This window comes from Anopheles maculipalpis, chromosome 3RL (genome assembly GCF_943734695.1).
Source record: "Anopheles maculipalpis chromosome 3RL, idAnoMacuDA_375_x, whole genome shotgun sequence".
Taxonomy (NCBI): domain Eukaryota; kingdom Metazoa; phylum Arthropoda; class Insecta; order Diptera; family Culicidae; genus Anopheles; species Anopheles maculipalpis.
Window position 1 is genome coordinate 72,620,507 of NC_064872.1, and position 20,830 is coordinate 72,641,336.

The 20,830-nt window shown below is 44.5% G+C and overlaps 1 protein-coding gene across 7 annotated transcripts in view; it reads left to right on the plus strand.

Annotated features, from left to right (window-relative positions):
• The window catches only part of LOC126561999 (protein alan shepard), a 416,355-nt gene that overhangs the window by 307,364 nt on the left and 88,161 nt on the right, over window positions 1-20,830 (plus strand). The window contains exon 1 of one of the 7 annotated variants that reach the window (XM_050218407.1): window positions 3,703-3,731. The exons of the other annotated variants lie outside the window; for them this stretch is intronic. The gene's annotated coding sequence lies outside the window, so the exon portion shown is untranslated. Of the gene's footprint in view, window positions 1-3,702; window positions 3,732-20,830 lie in introns of those variants that run through there. 7 annotated transcript variants of the gene reach the window in all.

Sequence of the window (20,830 nt, forward strand, 5' to 3'; positions counted from 1 at the left end):
GCTTCCCTCTAAAGTTTCCTAATTGTGGCGGAAGTGAATTGTAAGAACCGGAAACTACGGCCAGTAGTACGGTGGCCGTTCGTCCCGTGCGGGGTGGCCCAGACTGCAACGGGGCATATTGCCACTTCGTCGTCTTCTCGCAGTCTTGGAGCTAGTGTGTGTGTGTGCACGAAACGCCGCTACAATGAACCGGTCATTACAATCCAGCGATGTTGTGTGATCATGTTTTGGGGCGAGTGTGTATCTTCGCGTAGTAGTTGTACTTATGCTAGTTGGCGATTTGTTGTTGGTGGGCTTCCGATGACGACAGCGCACCAAAGAGAGAGAGAGAGAGAGAAACCTAGGAGTGTATCGAATTAACTACAATATGGCAAGAGTGCTTCGCCTAGTGCATGTGATCGAGCGAAAGAGAGAATTTTAAATGAGATTTCGTGCGATTGTTGTATGTATTTGTTTTGTGGTACATGTTTAAAAGAAGAAAAAAATGGCTGTGAGTTTAAAACGAAGTAAAAGAGAGAACAACCCTCCCAATGGGGGATGCAAGGAAAGGCGCTTTTAAGGGGACGAAACAGAGTGAGAGCGGGAGATACATGGAGCGGCTCAAGTGTCCAAATAGAAGAAGATTTGCAATCAAATCCCACACCGAATACCAACCCCCCAAACCGGTTCATGTGATTTTTCTCGTATTTGTTTGTGTGCGTGTGTGTGTGTGTGTACCTTGTCGGCCTTTTTTTTTGAAACGGGAAAAGGAAGAAGCAATTTGTTGCAGTTTTTTTGCTGTGAACAAAAAAAGAAATTGGAAAGATTATCCAGTCACGAATTTTTCAAACCATCCCCCTTCTTGCGCGCATCGGTAGTGGTGCAGAAATATCTTGACGCTTGCAGTGGTGTGGATGTTGTTGACGGTCATAATAAATGACGTGACACTGAACTAGCTGGAATGCAAAACAAACTACAAACTGATGTGCGTGAGCGATCGACATTCTGCTCTGGAACTGGAACATGAAACAGTGTGTGAGAGAGAGAGCTGACGTGAGGGTGCAAGAGAGTACCAAGGGTCATCGCTGTCCATGGACACAACTGTGGGGCTGGGTGTTGTGGGTTTCGAGATGATCCGTTGATCTGCTTCAGCTCGTTGGAATTTACTCTCGAGTGAGTGCTTGGCTTTCAGATGAGTTCCTTTCTGCGAAAAAAAATTCTTCGAAGTGAGATTTTGTAAAATTCCGACTGACACTCACTATTGTTTTTGAGTTCTCACCTCGCTCCTCCTCACCTCACAGGAAAAGGGATGAAGTTTTCCCCGTTACCGGTCAGCATGTGTTTGTTGACTGGAAAAACGTGCTATGGCAGACATTTCTTGATTTTTCACTTAATTTCAACTGGGCCTAAACATGACTAGTTGTGATGGATTGTAATCTCTCTTGTAGTACCCTCACCTTCCATAAATCGCAATTTTCAACGGGCAATGAACCTTCCCCCAACTCCCCCAAATCTCCCTACTTTTTGAAGGAATCACTTCCGGTTCTTCGCACTCATTCCCGATCATTCTTTTCCCAAACCCCCCTTCTTGTTAGACGAATGAATGGATGCGCCTGCGTGCAATGGTGTATGTGCTCTCTTGCACATGTGTTGGTGCACACCACTCCTCAGCCGCATACACCGATGGTGAAATGGCTAAAGGACATCCGCCCTGAGTATTGGAAAAGATGCATCCTTCTGCACAAACACACCTTTAGTGATGCAATTTCAACAACTACAACTGCCCTGCAGTTGTATGTGTGTGTGCATGGATTAGTCCACCGGAAGTTTGCAAAGGCGTCTCCTTCCGTTTGTGTCCCCGCTAGCAAGAGGGTGGGGAGCAAGATCTCTCCCAAGCTGTGTGACGCACGCCGAGCTTTAGTTTTTCATCGCTCTTATTTTCCCTACCCTTTTCTGCCCATCTCATTTCCCACTTTTCTTGTGCATGCTCTCTCGCTCTCGGTCTCTCTCTCTCGCTAGTTCCATTTCTAACACACATTCACAGATCACCGAGCCACTGTGGCAAAATAGGCTCTTTGCTGAGTACCGTCAGACAGTCTTACGGTGGACGTCTTACCGGTCGGCAAAACTCTCCCAAAGTCTGCGTGCGTTTTCGCGTGTACCAACAGGCTTCCTTACCACGGGGTTTCCCTTGCCGTTGGCTTACAAATTTTCATCAAAACGTGGCAGCAAACGGTTTGTGTGGTGTTGCTCGAATCGCTTTTATTTTGGGGTTTGAAGTTGAGGATTTCTGTGTACGTCCAGAGTCCCACAGACGATTGGACGAAGTAATTGAACTCCGGTCGGTGCATTTGTGGTTGCATTTTTACGAATGCATTTTGTGAGTGTTTGTGTGCGTGTGTTATTATGTGACCGGTGTCCAGCTTTTATGTGTGTGTACATACTCCGGAAGTAACGATTAATACATTAATCTGGCATTGATCTTTGTACCGAACAGTTCTTTTCCCTTTTTTCTTCTTCTGAATTGACTCTCGTCTCTCCATTTCTCTCTCTCTCTCTCTCTCTCTCTCTCTCTCTCTCTCATTCCTAGCTTTTCTTTACCCTTTTTTCAAATACCTTCGTTCGCCAGTGTTTCTCACGCAAGTCTCGTGTACGTGTGCGTACGCCGATTTGTTGCCCGTATTTGTTTCATGCTTTCGAGCAGCTTTTCCTTCGCCGAGGGGGGGGGGGGGGGGGTGAGGGAGGAAGGTATATGCATGGCGGCTCTTAGTTTTACCGGTTGAAGAAGCATTTGCTACGTTGACGAACCAACGAACCAACGTGCTGCAAGTGCATCCTCTGTCTGTGACTATTGCGAACCCATCGTTGTTCGTGTGACACCAACGTGAATAAATACACCAGAAAAGGGGGTGCGAGAGCAAACAACAGTGTGATAAGAATTGTGTTTTATCGATGTGTATGTGTGTGATGTTTTGTGGTTTTAAAACATAAAATGAAAACGTTAAATTGCATGTTAAATATTTTCATCCACCTTTTTGCCTGGTTACGTTTCTCTTGCCTCACGTTTTAATAGCGCTTTTTTTTATGTTCTCCCCCGGGATCCCAAAGGCTTAGAGATCCGTATAGAAGAAAGGGGTTGGTAAAGGTTACGGTTAAAAGAAACCCCGGAAAACCGGAAGTAAGCGTGCCGCGAGGCAAGAAGCAGCACAGCCCCATTTCCGTTTTGCCGGTGTTTCCTCTCCCGGGTGTGTGTGTACGTGTCGTGTGCGCATTGTTGTGCATGTGTTTGTGCGTTTGGTGTAAAGTGTGTGTGTGTGTGTTTTGTGTAGGAGTGTGCGTTGGTGTGTGAGAAAGCGAGAGAGAGAGAGAGAGAGAGAGAGAGAGATCAAAGAGAAGAAAGCTAATTTATAAGTGGGAATAGAAAAGTTCCTCGTGCACACCCCGGCAACATTGTTTGAAAGCGGTTGTTAAGCAGAACGAAGAAAAGAGCTAAAGAAAAAGAGAAGGAATTGCTGCACCACATACTAGCATTCAAGCGTCCGGTTTGTTCTTTTTTTTTTGGTGTTAGTTGTGTGCTAGTGCAATAGTGTTTCCCGCACCGCAGACCAAACCAGCAGAGTACGACACAACAGTTTGCAGTGCTTGGACGTTGCTCCACGCAAACCGGTAGAGCAGCAGCAGAGTTTTCCCCCAAGCCTGTAGCTGACAGCCCAGAAGCTCTTCACACAACCGGAAAGATACTTCTGCTAAGAGTAAGCATCGTCTAATAGTTCTCTTGGGATCGTTAGTAAGATTATAAATAATTTTTCGTAAGTAATGAAAATGCATTTATTTATCATCAACAAGAGTTTTATTCTTGTTCAAAGTATTCTTCAGCATTATTAATACACTTTTGCATGCGTTCAAACCGATTGTCGAACATTGGGTGCCAAGTCAGGGCTGTAGGGCGGATGACCCATCAATTCGATTTTGTTTTGGCCTGTCAAATAAGCGATGGTTTGATCCGTCTTGTGTTGTTCGTTTTTCGAATTGCTCCGAACACTTCAGCTTTTTTTGCGGCCAGGTGTTTGTTGCTAAATAGTGTTTATGCTGGTGGAAAAAATACCCAATAATGCATCAATCTCGCAGTATGCCACATGACGATCTTGTGCAATAAGATCTCGAACGGGATCAATGGTGTCCTGAGGCACAACGGCTGTTTTTTGTATGACCTTCTCGAAATCCGTCAGTAAGCAAGCGTCGGCCACAAATATATTCATTATACCAGTTTTTCACAGTGCTATAAGATGGTGCTTCCTCGCCATACAAAGATTTGAGTTCTTCAAGTTCCAAAATGTTAAACTTTCGAATAAAAATATCAGATTGCATCTGGCAACACTTCTGGTGGCTTAGGCCAGAAAGCATATGTAGCAGCCCATAAAGATGCAATAGTCTTGTTGTTTCCCTGCCGCAAATAACAAGCATCGTTTTGTTGAACTTCAAATCCGTTGTCCAGCAAATCGACGAGTTTAATAATCGATTGCATCGTCTAGAACATACGCTACTGTCGACTCATTCCGGGCACACGTTCTGGTCGAATGATTTTGTGTTCTCTCCATCTGCTTCCACCATAAAGTTAGCCATACTTTGCTGGCATTGATTTAAAACTTGACCACTTTTCCGAGAGACAGCAATGTGTAGGAAGAATCTCAAATCCCACCGCGAACGAGCTACGAAAAAAATGTTCACTGGACCGAAAGACGCACGCTGCTCTGCGTGTTTTCTCAGACCTCCATCGTGAGGTCCGGCAGAACCCTCGGTTCATCGCTAATAATCAACATCAGATCGTTTAAAGTTGTGTGGCTGCTCTCCCCATCGGCAGCAGCAGCAGGTCGCTTGCATCATCACTCTGCTCGCAAATGCGCCATGCACAGAGTTAGTCAAGCATGTCCGGTTGTTGGATTTAGTACTCCTCGATACGAAGATGCAGGAGGGACCAGAAACCGTGGTCCCTGGTATACCGAGATCCGGTGGTATAATTAAGAAACGCAGCCTATTTTCTAACGTCTCCAATTCTGTTTTTGGGTTGCGTTAGAACACAAGAGATGGACGGGGAGAAGCAGAAAACAATTAAAAGCTTCCGTCAGCCGTTGAAGTTGAAGTTGTAGATGTCCATAAAGTGAGGCTTTTGGGATCTCTCGAAATTGCACCAGAAGGTGTGTAATTGCGATTTATTTCCCCATGTACCGATAGACTAATATCCAACGAGAGTTCGTTGATCCTGCCCCACGTCCTCAGAGGTTCTAATTAAAAGCACAACCAATGCTGCCACCTTGCAGCACTCAACTGATACGCCAAACACACACACGTTGAAAGCCGTGTCTCTGTCACGCTTCTGACGGCTGACAACCGCAAGTGACAGGTGTACATTGATTCGTTGAAGAAGTGGTCAACGCATCCGAAACTTCTTCACGACAGTGACACCGGCCGAGCGTACGTAACGGAATTAGAGTTGACATTTTAACGGTAGGTCAGCAAGACTGTAGTGTCGGCAATGCTGGACGGCGGGTTCTGCAGCTCAGCACTGAGTTCTTGCAAGAATTATGTGCAACGCAAAATTTGCATACGAAACACAGAGAAACAGAGAAATGCATAGAGAAACGAGTTAGCGGAGGAATCATCCAGACAAATCAGTCAAAAGGTGGAACACACAATGAATCGAGATGGGTAAACTGGGTCCCTCTTCCCCGGCTTGCTAGACTTGCATCAGAAATTGCATCCATAATTGATGGCATTGAACTTCGGACATTTACAATTCTTGTGTCTCCTGCACGTTTTGCACGTTTAGCGCGGGCTATGATAATGCGGTATGTTAATGCTTACACCACTCTTGTGGGATCCGGAGCTTTCCTTGGCCTCCAAAAAGAGCGTGAGAAAGAGATGCAAAGCAATCAAATAATTTATCAGTTGATAGTTCATCTGTTTGATGGTCGTTTTTTTTCTTTAATTACTCTGCATCATTTCCATTTCCGATTTTTCAACTCCAAACACAAAAAAAAAACAGTCACCACTCACGAGATGGATCATTAAAAGCCGTTTCACTGTTGAACACTATAGAAGCATGTTTTTTTGTGCTGTCTGGTGTGAAATACATATCGTTCGAAACGCTTTCCTTTCATAAATATTAAACACACTTCACTACAGTGCCACTGCAGCGTGTGCGAGGCGAACATTAATCTCTTATTCGTTTGCTGCGACGAGCATATTTGCGGTTAAATGTACGGGTCGCACCCGACCTGGCGTACTGGATGCTGGTGTAGCGCTGGTTTAATTTTTAATGAATTTGATGCAAATTAATTTGATCCAGCGGAAAAAATATGTTGCTCGTGTGGCACTTTTGCGCTGACTTGGCAATATTTTGCTTTACAAGCGCATATCTACGAGACAAAATAAAACTCATCTGATGGGTGCCGGTGGTGGATTTGTTTCCATTTACAGTCCATCTGTCAAATGCACCACAATGAAGTTAAAGAATTATTGTGCACTGTTCTCATCCGCGTTCCAGCGCTCTATTCGCGCGAGAGCACATCAATGAAGAGACTGCTCCCCGGTGTATAATCAACGACTATTTATTCATCGGAATTAAATTACATCCGTCATCGTTCGGTGGAGAATGTCTGATCCCGCACGGAAATGGCTGATCGGCGAGTTTTCTGATCTCACAAGACGATCGATTCAATTCGCGTCCGACCATGCTAATGGGGCCTGGGAGGCCAAATTATTCTCTGTCATAATTTATTTCCTATATCCGATCTGAAGTATCTCATAAAGTTGTATTTTTGTATTAGTTGAAGCTTCTAATTAATGGTCTAAAGCCAACAAGCTCGCTGATGCCTCATGTCGAACGCTGACGAGCACCTTCTTCGTAGGGTATGAGTCCAGCATCCTCATCACGTGCCCCAGGCAACGTATACTACCGGCTTTGAATACCGTCAGGATATCAGCACCGTCAAACGGCTCAGCTCGTGGTTCATTCTCCTTCGCCACTCGCCTTGTTTGCACACACCGCCAAAGATAGTCCTGAGGACCCACCGTTCGAAAATGGCAAGAGTGCATTGACGTCCTCCGTCAGCATAGTCCGAAGTAACGGTCTTACCATGGTAGCAGAACTCCTCTACCACCACGAGATCGTCGCCGTCAACTGATACTCTGCTTCCGAATCGGGCTCTGTCTCAGCCAGAGCCTCCGTCAAGCACGTATTTTGTCTTCGTCGCATTGATCCTCAATCCAATCGCGTTTCATTCCACCAGAGTTTTCCGTTCGGTGATGTCGATGTCATCCGCAAAGCCTAGGAATTGGAGAGTTCGTCCCCAGATGCCTCAGATCCCGGTGAGATTCGAATCATTAAACCTATTGCATCTGTATCAAGTCGTAAAACGATGTATAAATGCGTATTTCCGGCAATGTATGCTTCAGCTTCCTCTACAACAAAACTGGTCGTTACGCATTCGCTGTATCGCGTGCTTAGTAATGAATTTTACAGATGTGCCGCTGTCCGCATAGAATTCTAGAATAAGCTGCCTGGGACCGTCGTTGTGAGAGAGAAAGAGGAGAAAAAGCAGTCTTTCAGTAAGAGCGCTCCAAGCAATGGGCCGAATTAACTTGCGTGTGACAGTAAATCTGACATGCAAGGTTTTCTAATTTTTGTGTGGACTTCATGAGATAATTTGGTACGGAAAATGTTTGAGATTATGCTGTGCTTAATAGCAGGTAGTTTGCAAAGAATCATCCTCCCCAAAGCTGCTTACCAGTGAACTGCGAGCTGTCACCTAGTGGTTGCTGCGAAAACGCATAACTCATTTCACAATTACGGAGCTAAAAAGGACATAGAGTTACAAAAAAAAATGGCGAACTGTGTTCATCAGGAAATGTCAAACTCGGCTCGGCCGATACAATGCTCCAATTGACCTTGTACTTTGTGGGAAAATGCTCTGATCCGACACACACACATACAGACAATCTTCTAAACAACTCACATGGGGGAATTCATGATGGTTCCTGATGTCACTTCCTGCCCCGTTTGCTAACCACACACACACACACACACACCGTCAGTAGTAACACGAGTGCCAAATAATCGCAATCGTCTTAAGATTTACCAGTCATGGTCCGTGGGGAGCTTTTGTAGGCCGGTGTGTCTGTCTGTTTCGGTTGGGTGGAGTCCCATCAAATGGGCCTCCGCAGCTAGCGAAGGAAGCTGTTCAGAAGAAACATTTTTTGGCACAATTCGTTTGTTTGTGTGCTGTTGAATGAGGAACGACTCGTTGGAGAGGGTCAAACCATACGCAGAAGAACAACAAAAACCACGAACGCAAAGAATATATAACGTCATCATGTAATGAAGGAAAATCCCAACCATTTCTGTCTGTTCGTTTCTTGATCGGCTTTTCCTTTACTGTAGGTTATACACCTCCCCCCTTCCCTTCCCTTTGCTGCCAGCATCTATCGGTGGAGGTAGTCAACCTTCCTCTTCTGGTGTGAGAGCACAAAACGATGAAAAACGGTCCCCGGGGTGATTAGAGATGGATTTGAAGTAACAGAAAGCAAGGAACGGATGAGAGCAGCAAAACGATAGAATGAAGTAAAACCTCCCAAAAAAACACGAATACTGGAGCTTTTTTTTTTCTTCGTGGTGCATACTTCCTGCCTGGCCTAGTCGTTCTATGATCTATTTTTCTCTCTCGCGTTTTTTTTCCCCGTACCAAGAATTCATTTGTTCCCTCACGCGGGTAGACCTTCGCCACGGAGGAAGATTAATCTTCTTTCGTGTCGTTGCTATTGTCGTTTGGGTTTTTGGGGATCTTTTGGCTCACGGAAGCTTCGGTGGGAAGACCGAATCACACTCCTGCCTGTCCCCACTTTCCATGGTCTAAGATGGCACAACGCGCAGAGACATCCGCACAAACGCGGTTTGAAAAGAAGATGGAGCAGGTCAGAGCAGGTCGGAAATGTCTGCGAGTGTGAATATATTTCGCCGGGATATTAAACCTCCAGCCATCACCCAACTCTCATCAAACCACAACTACTCCCTCCCTAACTTCCTCACACATACACACACACACACACACACACACACACATATTGTTAATGATCTTAGCACATGATGTCTCCACCGTATGGAGGGTTCGGTCGCGCTCTGCCTTGTGTCCCGATTCCCTTCATCGATTCGGCTTCGCCTGTGGTCTAGAATCCGGTTCGTTCCAGTCACTTGAAACCGAGGACCGGCAAGATATTTCAATGGATCAACTTTTTTTCCTCTTACCTGAAAGGTTCAGAGATCGATCGAAAGATGCACACCGGGTAGGAAATGGCGGGCAATGTATAAAACCTTACCCACACCAAGGGTTGTAGTTGTAGGTAGGCTGCCCCAAGATATCTCCAGAGCAAATGATTTTTACTCTCCCCAGTCCTGTAATGCGGTCCGGGTTTCTGTGGTCACGCGATAGATTTGTGGCGGAATGGATAGATCTGAACTGTTTGCTTGATGATATCTTCGATCTTGATGCTACAATTACGATGCAATTGCTAGGCAGCAATTAAAACCATCAAAGAGATGAGTTTAAAGCCTTTTTTTGTTGATATTAACAATCCAAATCACTCCCAAAATTTTTCGTTAGCACTTTAGCTATCAGAAACTGCTATCAAAATCATGTTGTCAGGTCTCCGATAAATTAACGCCCTAGTATCCAAGAATACTATCTTGTTTCATCAGTAATTGTAATGAGTTGCATGATTGAATCTCAGTTTGAATTTTACAATGAAATTGCCAAAAAACAAAACACACGTAGACTATCTACGTGATGTAATCTTCAAATGACTTCGTTAGATTACTGTTCACTGTCAAGAGAGAAAGAAATCTTAACTTTATATGCATTAAAATCCACAAACTGTCCAACAAAGGTATTATCTTAAATCTTCGAATCTTCCCTGCCTCACATAAAATCAATCAGAGATGCACATCAAATTAAAACTTGCCAATCTCGTTTAAAAAAATCGTACGACACAATCGCAACTGTGTCCAGGTTCTGATATTACACGAGCTCGCATTGATTACATTCATTACAACAAGCGTGTTAAGGATGTGATTTGTGCGGATAGGTTCGGCAAGCACTCACCTACCATTCGCGGCACTTAAACTATCAGCTTTTAGACGATCACTTTATGGCTTCACCTCGTTAGGAAGGCCCTTGGAAGGGAGTGGTGTGAATGTGTGGACGATGCGAGAGACTAGTTCAATTGTCGATTGCTGCAAGGCTCGTGCTGCTGACCATAAATCACGAACTCAACCAACCTTTTCGAGTGTGGGGTATGGTTGTGTGTGCATGTTCACTTTCCGGTTCTATACGGTCGTGAGTCAGCGCCAGTAATTTTACCATCTAAGGGGTAGGTCTGTGTGGTTGTGTTTGTGTAGCCAGGAATTTCTTCCACCGACGCGAAATACCTTCTGCCCGTAATTGGTTTTGCGTGTACCGAATTCGACAGTTTAATAGCACCTACGGCCCAGGCGGATGGAATCTCTTGGGAGCGTACGGGACCATGCAGTTCTCTCGGCATGGAAGAAAGCACAAGCACAAAAGGGTGTCATTTCCAACTGGGCGGCACGCAGAGTAGCGTTAACGGTGCGTCGCCGGGATTGCATCGTTTAGTGGAAGCTAACAGATGTGATGCGCGTGATGTGAGATGTTGAATAGAAATTGGAAATCTTTTGGAACTTGCACATGCCGGGAAGCTGTAAGATTTGAATTGAAGTGATTTTGATGCGTATTGATTATGTAAATCAATGGAGAAGAACCTGCCAAGTTCAGATGTAATTCTAGACAACTGTCCACAGTCCACTCTATTACTGACATCCAGTTGTAGGCGAATGCTTTCTCTTGCAATGCATCGATTGCATACATTAAGCCAATGAACGACCATTTTGACAAGGAAGACACACTCCAAGATCCTCGAGCAGGAAGGGTCAACTTTCGCGTTCTGCTAATTAAGTTTCACCAAACGTCAAAAGCCATCCCTCCCGTACCTCTAACGTCAAAGGGGCAAGGAATCGACCTGCCCTGCTTTCTATTTTTAATTTACCATTTTATCCTGCCGCCGGAAGCAGCCCTCGTTTCTGCCATTATGCTGTGTGCTTGCTTTCTGCTTCGCCAGATCTAGAAGAGATCTTAGAAACTGGTGAACTCACCAGTCCACCATTGACCCCTGCCCGAACCATTTCGCAACCCAACGCGGCTCCTTCGTTTCCCAGTCCCCGAAAAAAAAGGGTTGATCGTAAATTGCAGGTATCGAAATTGGTTTTCCCCGCTCTTGGACAAAAACCTTCCAAACTTACAGCATCAGCAACGAGCCCAGGAACAAGGCAGTACGGCTTGTACATTAATTTAAAGCTATTTCCTCCAGAGCGAGCAGCAAACGGAAGACTGCATTGGACTACTTCGAATTCGAAAGCACTCCCCCTCCCCTACCGTGGAATGGTTAGATGGGAAAGAGCCTTTCGTTTAATTTCTTTCCGACGAATTCGTTAATTACTACCATCACCGGTGCGGAGTGGAACGTGCACCCTCCCTCCCGTCCCGTAGGTCGGTGTAAGATGGTTAGAAATGGTTCGAGAGCAATGGGAAAGCGGTGGTGCATCGATTGCACTTTATAGCATCCCCTGCGGCATTGTGCAAGATAGTGCTTGTTTTATTGTTACCTTTTGCTGTGATAAATTCTACTCCATACACTGTTTGGGACCTCAACAGTGTGCGGAGGGTTCAATGTCTCGAGGTGTGGTGCGTTTTATTGGAGTATCGGTCGTTCGTTCGCGTGAAATATGGACCGTTGTTCAGATTTGAAGAAAAAATGCAACGGTTCAGTGAGTTTCTTTCGATTCTGTTTCTTCTACTGCGGTAAGCACCGTGGGCCTTAACTTGCGCCAGAGGTCTAGCGCCAGAGGGGCTGCTAGTGGAGAAAATTACTGGGCATGACGTTTTTCGTGCACTGGCTAGACGTTCCTACTACTGAAAGCTAAACCCCATTCCATGGAGGGACAAGGATGAAAGAGGGTAGTAAATATTGAACCTGTGGTCGATGGTACATTTTCACATTGAAGAGAAATGAGAACTAGTAATTGATCGTTTGGTGGACTGAACAGCGGTTAGGGGGGTGTGCTGAGACAAGTAGATCCCCTTTCTAGTTTCACATAGTAATTACACTGGTAGTTCCTTCTCGTGAAAGCGATCGATAACAATGGTGTGCAGTGAAAATGTTTATGATCAGGAATGATAGCTAGAATTTAAGGAACCGTACAATTGCAATAAAACATTAATGAGATGGGATAGTCTTTTCAATAATTAGATATCTGTAGGCTTGGAATTTGGTAACGAGCTAGTCAATCGGAAGATTGTGCATCATTTTGCTTATGGTTCATTAATTTCTTTAGAGCAGCTGTGAAATTATTGCCTTTTTGATAGAAGTACTTCCGAGTAAAAACCATACTTCACTGCTGTCTTTGAATGAAACCTAATGTAATTAATATTTACGATGGTTTAACGTACTATTCTACTACTGTCATGACTCAGACAAGTCTGTAGTCATGAATAATCGCATACAAACTCACGGTATGGAACTGAGGCTCTTGTTCTTCTGTCTGGCTTAACGACCTACTCGGTTACGCAGGCTATATCGAATAGCTAACGAGACATATTAATTTCCTACAAACAATATTTTTAATATCTTAACTATCAGAGGATAACCTGACGTCATCGATAGCCCTCGGGCAGTATAGATGTATCACCAAACTATATACTGAAGGGAAAATTTAGAACTCACGTTCAGAACGAATCAAAGAATTGTTGGAGAAGACATTAGAAATTCTCAGAAGAAAGATTCGAATTGAACAGATGACAAGTGTTGCTAAACGCCTGAAAACGTTGAAGTAGAGGATCTCTGCAATCATGCCTCGAAGGAATAAAGCAAAATGTGCTACCGTTTGAACAGGAGATGGAGCGTACGTAGGAATTTTGGATCAAAGTTAAGGTGAGCTAATATCGTTACCGGGCAAACCTCTTATACAAAAATGCTTGACAGAAAGGCAAATGCAGACATTAAACGAAGTGAAATTTCGCTGTAGCAACGAAGTAAATGCTCACATATTCGAGAATAAGCCGAACCAAGCTGTAATACAAAGCTTTGAGACAAAGTGGATCCCGAACATTCTTGGCCATCGCACAAATTCTAATCTCTGTGCTCTCTGATAGGTAATAACTGATAAATTAATATGTAATTCTTCTTCTTGGCTTAACGACGCCAAGATCACATCGTCCATCAAATGGCTTACAAGACTTATTGACACCTCGTAGATGGATGGTAAGTCTTTACTACAGGGGAGTATTTTGAATGGGATTTGAACCACGGAACTGTCGTCGGTAGGCCGGCGCCGCCATCACCTCTACTAGACATCGTAGTAGCTAGCGGTCGAAAGTGTCTCCAATTTCTTGTTCCTTTCTTAAATTACCTAAATATTGCTATCCCGACTAAATATTATGTATAACAAGATATCCATTACAAGCACTGCTATTCAGTTTTATACCAATTTGCGCATAAAATCTCGTCAGTTATCTTGGAATTGGAACATCTGCCCACCACCTGGAACGTTTCCAAACATCTTGAAGAAGAAAAACACTATCAAGATTCAATCACCCGATGCAGATTTGCTCGTCGAATTGTTCCATCGAATTGACGGTAAAAGCATATTGCCTGTGCTGCTTCTTCACCGTCAGTACAAGTCACTTCGGTCGGTCTTTTAGTCGTTTCTTTTGCCTCATTTTCATGCCATAAAACGTACTAAAATGTCATCATCGTTGTTCGTCAGCGACGCATTTTAACATTCATACGGCTTCCCTTCAACAGTACGAATCAACGCACACACTGTTGTTTTGTTGCATTCCTAGCAGCAGGCGGAACATTAAAAATCGTTTGATTTTTCATTCGTGAAATTGCGCTCGCTCGGTGAACAGAAGAAAAAAAAAACTGGCCCCAATGTGTGTTCTCAGTGAAGATGAATCGTCGTTAGAACCTTGGGAACACGCTAAAGATGCTGCTTGGCAAACAGCGCGTGTGCATCGTTTTTGGGTGTGTACAAGCTTCCGGTTGTGTTGACGTACTGTCGCGATGGCTTTAAGTATCGAAAGCTTCTTTTCACTTCAGACAGCAACGCGCGTGTGTGGTGCGGAGCTCTTTCTGACACCTGTCAGGGTTAGTACCGTAAAGGAAAGTTGCGTGTGTGAGGCACACTTTACATGCTTGCGAATATATTATAAAAAAATCACACAAATACACAAAAAACAATCAGAAAAGAGTTGAAACAGAGACCCTTTTTTTGTTGCTACCAACTCCAGTTTTCTGGAGGCACGAATCCACGTTCCATCATCTCTTCCGTGCGTCTCCTCCGATGCTGCTGGCGTGACATTTATGATGATTTCAAATTCATGCTACCTTTTTCCCAGCTGCCTGTCTGGTGAACTACGGCTGAAAGATGATTCATGAGCTACGCATTTTAAGCGTGGCAGCTGCCAACAGTGTCATCAGCATTAGCCGCCCCTGTGCCGGTGGGAGCTTTCATAACCAAACACGATCGACACAAGAAGAACAAACAAAACACACAAAAACGCTCTCCCCCCCAAAACTTATTGCAGATGTTGATTTTAACCTCATCTGCCACACTTTCTCTGCCTTTTGGTGTCTGTGCTTCGGAAGAGAGTAGCTTCGTGTAGCTCCAGCAAGTAGATTTGATGTACGAGGTACGCGGTTGCGGCAACATCTTCCTGTGACGCCATACAGCCAAAGCACACCCGGCAGAATCTCAGAACATTGGAGCATGCATGGTATGTGGGCATCCGGAGGAGTTAACGAAGCGTGACCTTTTTATTTCGGTTCCTTCTGCGCGCTGTTTTGCGATTTTTTATTCCATTTCGTCGAACAGCTACCGCAATCACAAGTAAGCCAGGCCTGAGTGCTGATGTCGCGTGCGGGTACACCATCCCTGGATCGGGAAACGATTTTCTACGGTGTGATGTTCGTCGTTCTATCATCGTCTTTATAGGCTTGATATGTCAGTCGCCGCGGTTAAGAATCGCGCTGTCTCTGCTTCATGTCTGCTCCGGAATGAGGTCACAAAAATTCGGTGTTCGGCTTTAGTTTTTGTGTGCGACTATTGCACAGATCTAATCCATCTAATGTGATTCCGGAACAGCACCGTACATAGACGAGAGAGTCGGTGTGTGGTGCGGCAAGTCGTCGGATGCTCTCTGCCGAGCGTGTCATCAAATATAACATTATGCTTTGATTACATTTGCTGTGTTGTATGCTGCCATGCCGTGAAGCGCATACCCTCTTCTTCTTCCCTCACTAAATATTGATTCTCATTTTTCTTTTTTCTTCTCTCTCTCTCCCTCTGTCTATTTTTAGGTAAGTTGTTCCTCAATCCAATCAACTGGCGTTTCAACTGGCATTCCCGATGTAGGACGACGACATTGGATGGTAAAACAGTGATCAGCAAACATGCACATAGAGAGAGAGAGAGAGGGTCACAACATCATAGAAAACGCTCGCAAGCAGTTCCAAAGAACCTAGTGAAGTTATTCCACACTAATGAAGCACAGCGAGCATGGTTGGGCTGGGCGATTTATGATTCTTTCGGAGTATTTTTTTGCTAGGTTAATCCACCCAATCCGGGGAGCATTCATAATGGACTAAGACTTTGGCTCCCATCACCAACATTTGTGGACACACGTGGCATAAATGCGTGGTTCCAATTTTTTTTTGCTTGTTCTTCGGAGTTCTTTTTGAGCGTCCTTTTTCCCTACTGATTTGAAGAAAATTTGGCTTCTTTGGACTATCAGAACCCATGGGGCCAATGTTAGAGAATGAGGTTACGGAGGAAAGACGGGATGGCAGACAGAAATCGCCTTCCGTAAGGGATAAAAAAGCACTTACCAAGGCATGAATCTTCTACCGGTAACCAACCGTACCTTAAGTAGCTTATTTTTCCAACGCCCCCGTCTGAATCCTCACCCACCAAGTCGAAAAAAAAGCCAACGTCTTCGATGTGCGCTGACCGTAACGAAACGAGGCAAACGCTTAAGAGCCCACCAAGAAGTGGTTGACAAGTCTCGCACCTTGCTCTGCGTGTCCGCAAGCCTGCATCCACTTGCCACGGTCCGCTCAGAGCTTTCAAAGGGGTTTTCCGTGTCTTTATTATTTTTTTTTTTTTTGGCGCACGAGAACTTCCCTCATATTGCTGCTCTTTTTGACGCGCTGGCGCAATATCAAACACGTATCCCGAAACGATTCCCGAGACATTACAGTGTTCTGGCTTACGGGTTCCTCTTTTCGCGGTAAGGGCCTTCCACCAGCTTTTTTTTTGTTTTACTCCATTTTGAACGTACATTTAGATGTCATCTTTTTAGCTTTGGTAGACATTCATCTGATCTCTTGTGCTGGATTTTGATTTGTAGCTGGAATGGAGGGCTTTTCCCCCTCCACAGCCCATCCTACGCCACGTTACTTGATGCAGGGAATGGTGGGAATAACACCACAGAGATTAAGTGAGTGAAATTCCGGCGCGCGTTCTGTGTGCGTGTGTCTTCCGTTGGACGGGAACACCCTAATGTTAACCTAATGTTTAAAGACTCGCCCCGGTGACGGTAACGACCGGGCGTAGAAGTTTAAGCGAAGCGATGATTTAATGTGCCATTTTTTACGCCTTGCATATCTTCAAAAAAAGAAAAAAGGTCGGTTCGCTTAGGCCACAGCAGGCCTCACAACACCTTGGTGTGGCGCGGTTGACAAAAGTGCGTCGTTACTGAGGACCTGAGAACAAAATCGTCCAAACATTACGTATTTAGATTAATTATCTCTATCTCCGTGCCCTTGTTCGCGTGTAGGTGGCAGATGGTTGGGAGCTTTCTTGAAGCGTTCGTATGCTGATGCGGCTGTGTGTGGCATCCGTTTTTATGCTACCACCATTCTCGGGCACCCGAGACGTGATGACTGATGTTATTCGGGCGCAAAAAAGTCCTGAAAAAAAAGAACCTTTAAGACGCATCGGAGCGTCCTTAGGTGTTCCTGGTGAGGAGAAATAATAACAAACTCATAAGGCGTCCCGCAACGTGACGATAACGTGTATACGTGTGTAGAGATCGGAAAAAACGGGAAAATGAGTACCAAAAGAGAGAAAAAAAACCATCCTCCGAAACATGATGATCGTAGGCGGGGACCCAAAATCGTCTCCAACGGCCTTCGCCGTCGATCTGTCATGCTTACCGCGCAAAGTTCTTTCCACAATTCGCCATCTGTCATGTTTTATGGGTGTCGTCTTGCGAAACGGTTGGAATGGACCATTGTCTAGCATCAGCTGTGTCTTCCCGGGGCCCCTTACGATGGGGACACTTCGATGACAAGAAAATTGCGTAAACGGACACGTGAAACGATAGTCTTCCGATGTCGGAGGGTGGTGAGACGGCTTAGTGGGACGAAGATGATGGGTACCATTTTTCAGCAGAAAATTAAAAAAATTGAAGCACACGACAGGCCAATCCGCTCACATGGCTCACCATTCCTTGTGGTACCAGTATGAGCTAGAGGAAGTTTTTAATGAGTCATTTTTCACGAACCCACCATCGCAGGGTGACTTCGTGACTTGGAAGTACAAAGGAACCGGGACTATTATTGGTGGTCTTTGATGTAGAAGATGTGCAAACTTAGACCTGCAATTCGACATTTGCTCTAAATATTATGGAAAAGGAAAAAAAGTATACACAATCTACGTTGGAAAAGCTCCAAAACTTACTGCTCTGCTCAACTATCTGTACTATCAAACTCCGGAAAGCAAACGATATAATTACGCTCCGAGCGTTCCGAATCCAGCGCTTTACATAATTCAGTTAGGCATTTCGTACCGCGGTCCCCAACGCCTCCGACACCGACTCCGTCGGTTTCAATTTAAGTGTCAGATTTTAGGTCCAAATTGTGTCCTATTCATTTGGCAAATTGCTTTAAACGCCTTGCCGTGTAATATTCTGGACGGTCGGTTTTAGCTTCATTCTTGAATCTGTTCTGTGCATAAATTTTGAAAACCTCGGCCTCGAGTTTGGTAGCGAGCTTACTACGTGATTGCGAGCGGGCAACTTTGGCAGTACTGCAGAGCAGTGTGCCATTCGTGCAATGAGTTTATCTTTTTTATGACGCGCCCATGGAAGTGTGGACAGCCGTTGAATTGAAAATTTAAATGACAATTCTCCACGTTGGATGGAGCGTCATGCCGTGTTTTTATCTAGGAGGATTTAGAAGGGACACTAGGAGCGTTACAGGGAGAGAAATTAGAGAATGAATGTAACAATCTAGAGCTGGAATTGAGGGTATTTAACAAACGAGATTTCAAAGGGGTTCATTTTAATTGAAGTATTTCTGTGTATTCTCTAGTTGGTTGGAAGACCAACAGGACTTTTACTTTTACAGTTTTTGAGAGTTGAGAGTTCACAGTAAAAGGACCGGGATTCAAATCCGATTCAAACCGTTCTCCCGTAGTGAGGACTTCCAACTACGAGGTAACGGCAAGCTTAGTAAGCCTGATACCTAGTAGGTCATATCAGGAACTCCTGAAGTTCCGAATGGGAATTTAAATGACTTTCCATGATTTTTTTCCTGCTTTTCGAAATGACTCCCCTCTAAACAAGAGAACCAAACCAAATCTATATTTGCGGTTAAATTCGACGATTCTTCAGTGGTGCCTTCGTATGCGCCATCTTAACTTGAAAGCGTTTGTGGTTAGATCGGTGCTTAGGCAAGGGTCCTGTATAAGCTCTCTTCATTAATACTAACTAAGGTCAACAGTAATCTAATCGAAAAGAAATATTTTTTACACTTTCTTTCGCTTGTTGTCACACTCTCGCTAAAATTCCTCAAAGAATTCTTTGATTTGCTGAATCAGACTTCCAAAGCCAGGATCGCTACAACCAAGCATTTCTTGAATAAACTAATCGAGAACGTGGCACTATTGCCAAGTGCTTGCCCGTTCCAAATGCTCAATCATGCTCCACTACCCTTGTGTATGTGTGCTACGCTAACCAACAAACGTACCACTCCAATGTTTCTAGCATGTCGTCTGCCGTAAAGCCATTTGGCTGGTGTTGGAAAATTAAACTAAATGAAATCACCCTCGAGCGAGTGCTCGCAACTTTCATCGACAAATCGGGCTAGCAAAAAAAAAGGGGGACTACTGCTTCTTCTTCTTCGCCCGCTAAAACGAAACAATCCCCTTGTAAATGTTCCGATTGTCGTCGTCGTCGTCGTCGTCGTTGGCTCCCCGCTGTCATGGTTCCTACGGCTGGTAGAAGTGTAGTAGTATTGTGCGGAAAATGTTGGGGAAACAATTTTTGTTTCCTCTCGCTGTCTTCTTCTGCCTTGCTCGCTACGTCCCCGGCCGGTGTAGCAAAACTAACTCACTCCTCATGTGTTGTAAAGTTATCAAAATCCCAACCCTGAAAAGCTGCTGCGCCCCTTACTTACACCACCCGGGGAAAAGGGGAAAACGATTTTCCTACATCGTTGCCCAAGAATATTCAGACGTGCGACGAAAGCTCTGTTGTAAGCCCGCGGAATCGAGGACGGTGGCATGCTGGTTGAATTATTATTCAAATTTAATGAAGCCCTTTTACTTACAGCTTGCTCTTGCTCTCTTGGAGTTTGGGTGTTGTTCGCCTGCGGTGTGAACATGCCTGCCCCAGTGTAAATGTTTTTCCTCCGAGAGGCAGAGGAAGCGCTTGTCGTGAAAAGCGTCATTGAAATCGAGCAGTCACCCAGTCGAGTAATTTTTCTAACTGTGCTAGAAATGTGAAAGTCACCAAAACTTTGGCTTAGACGACGGCGTGGAGAGCAATGTGGGGGAGGTGAGAATGGGTCCCCTCATCGGGTGAATGATGGAGCTCTTTTGACCTACTTGAGGATTAGATTTTGGGAAGTTTTCCATTTTAGCTGTAATGAAACTAATGAATTGCTTGATCGTGGCTCACTTCCTCCTCCGCTGTTGTCTAGAATATTCTCGGCAAAATTGCAGAATTGCTTCAATCCAATCAAACTATGGCAAATAATTGGCGTTCGGCGAACGATTCGGAGTACATATAAATGTGCTCAAGAGTACAAGTTGCCTACAGTGATTCAGTTTTCTGCAAGATGCACTTTCCAATCCACCAATGTATCCGGTGTGTCATTACAAATAATTAATTGCACGTGTATTTATACAATAAATCATTATTTACTTCCATTTATAAAGCCAATCTATATAAATTTCGATTTTCAACTTAATTGCGGAACAAATAAACGTCATCATTATGAGGTTCACCGATAGCATGCTATTCAGGATCAAATAAAACAATCATACTATTAACTCCTGAGTACCGTAAAGCCCACAATTGCTGGACAATTATTGTTCGCTTATTTTTAATTTAAGCTTCGTTACAATTTTTCACAGCAGAAAATATGTTTCCATTGTGCCACTTTCGATCGAGAGCCCTTTAAGGCAAATCGAATCTGTATCGGGTTTTTGTCCAAGCGAGCGGATCGATCAATCAATGTCCTGTCCTGTCCTCGCCCTAGCGGGTTCTGTGTACTACTTACGCGCATCCTTTTTGGTTTTGTTGTTTGGTTTCTGTCCCACTCCAACACTGCCCGGTGCCACAGTGCGCATACAGATTCTATCAGTCACGTTCAATTGAATGCGTAATTAATGTCTCACTTAATTTACGTTTAATTGAATCGTAATACTATTTTACAT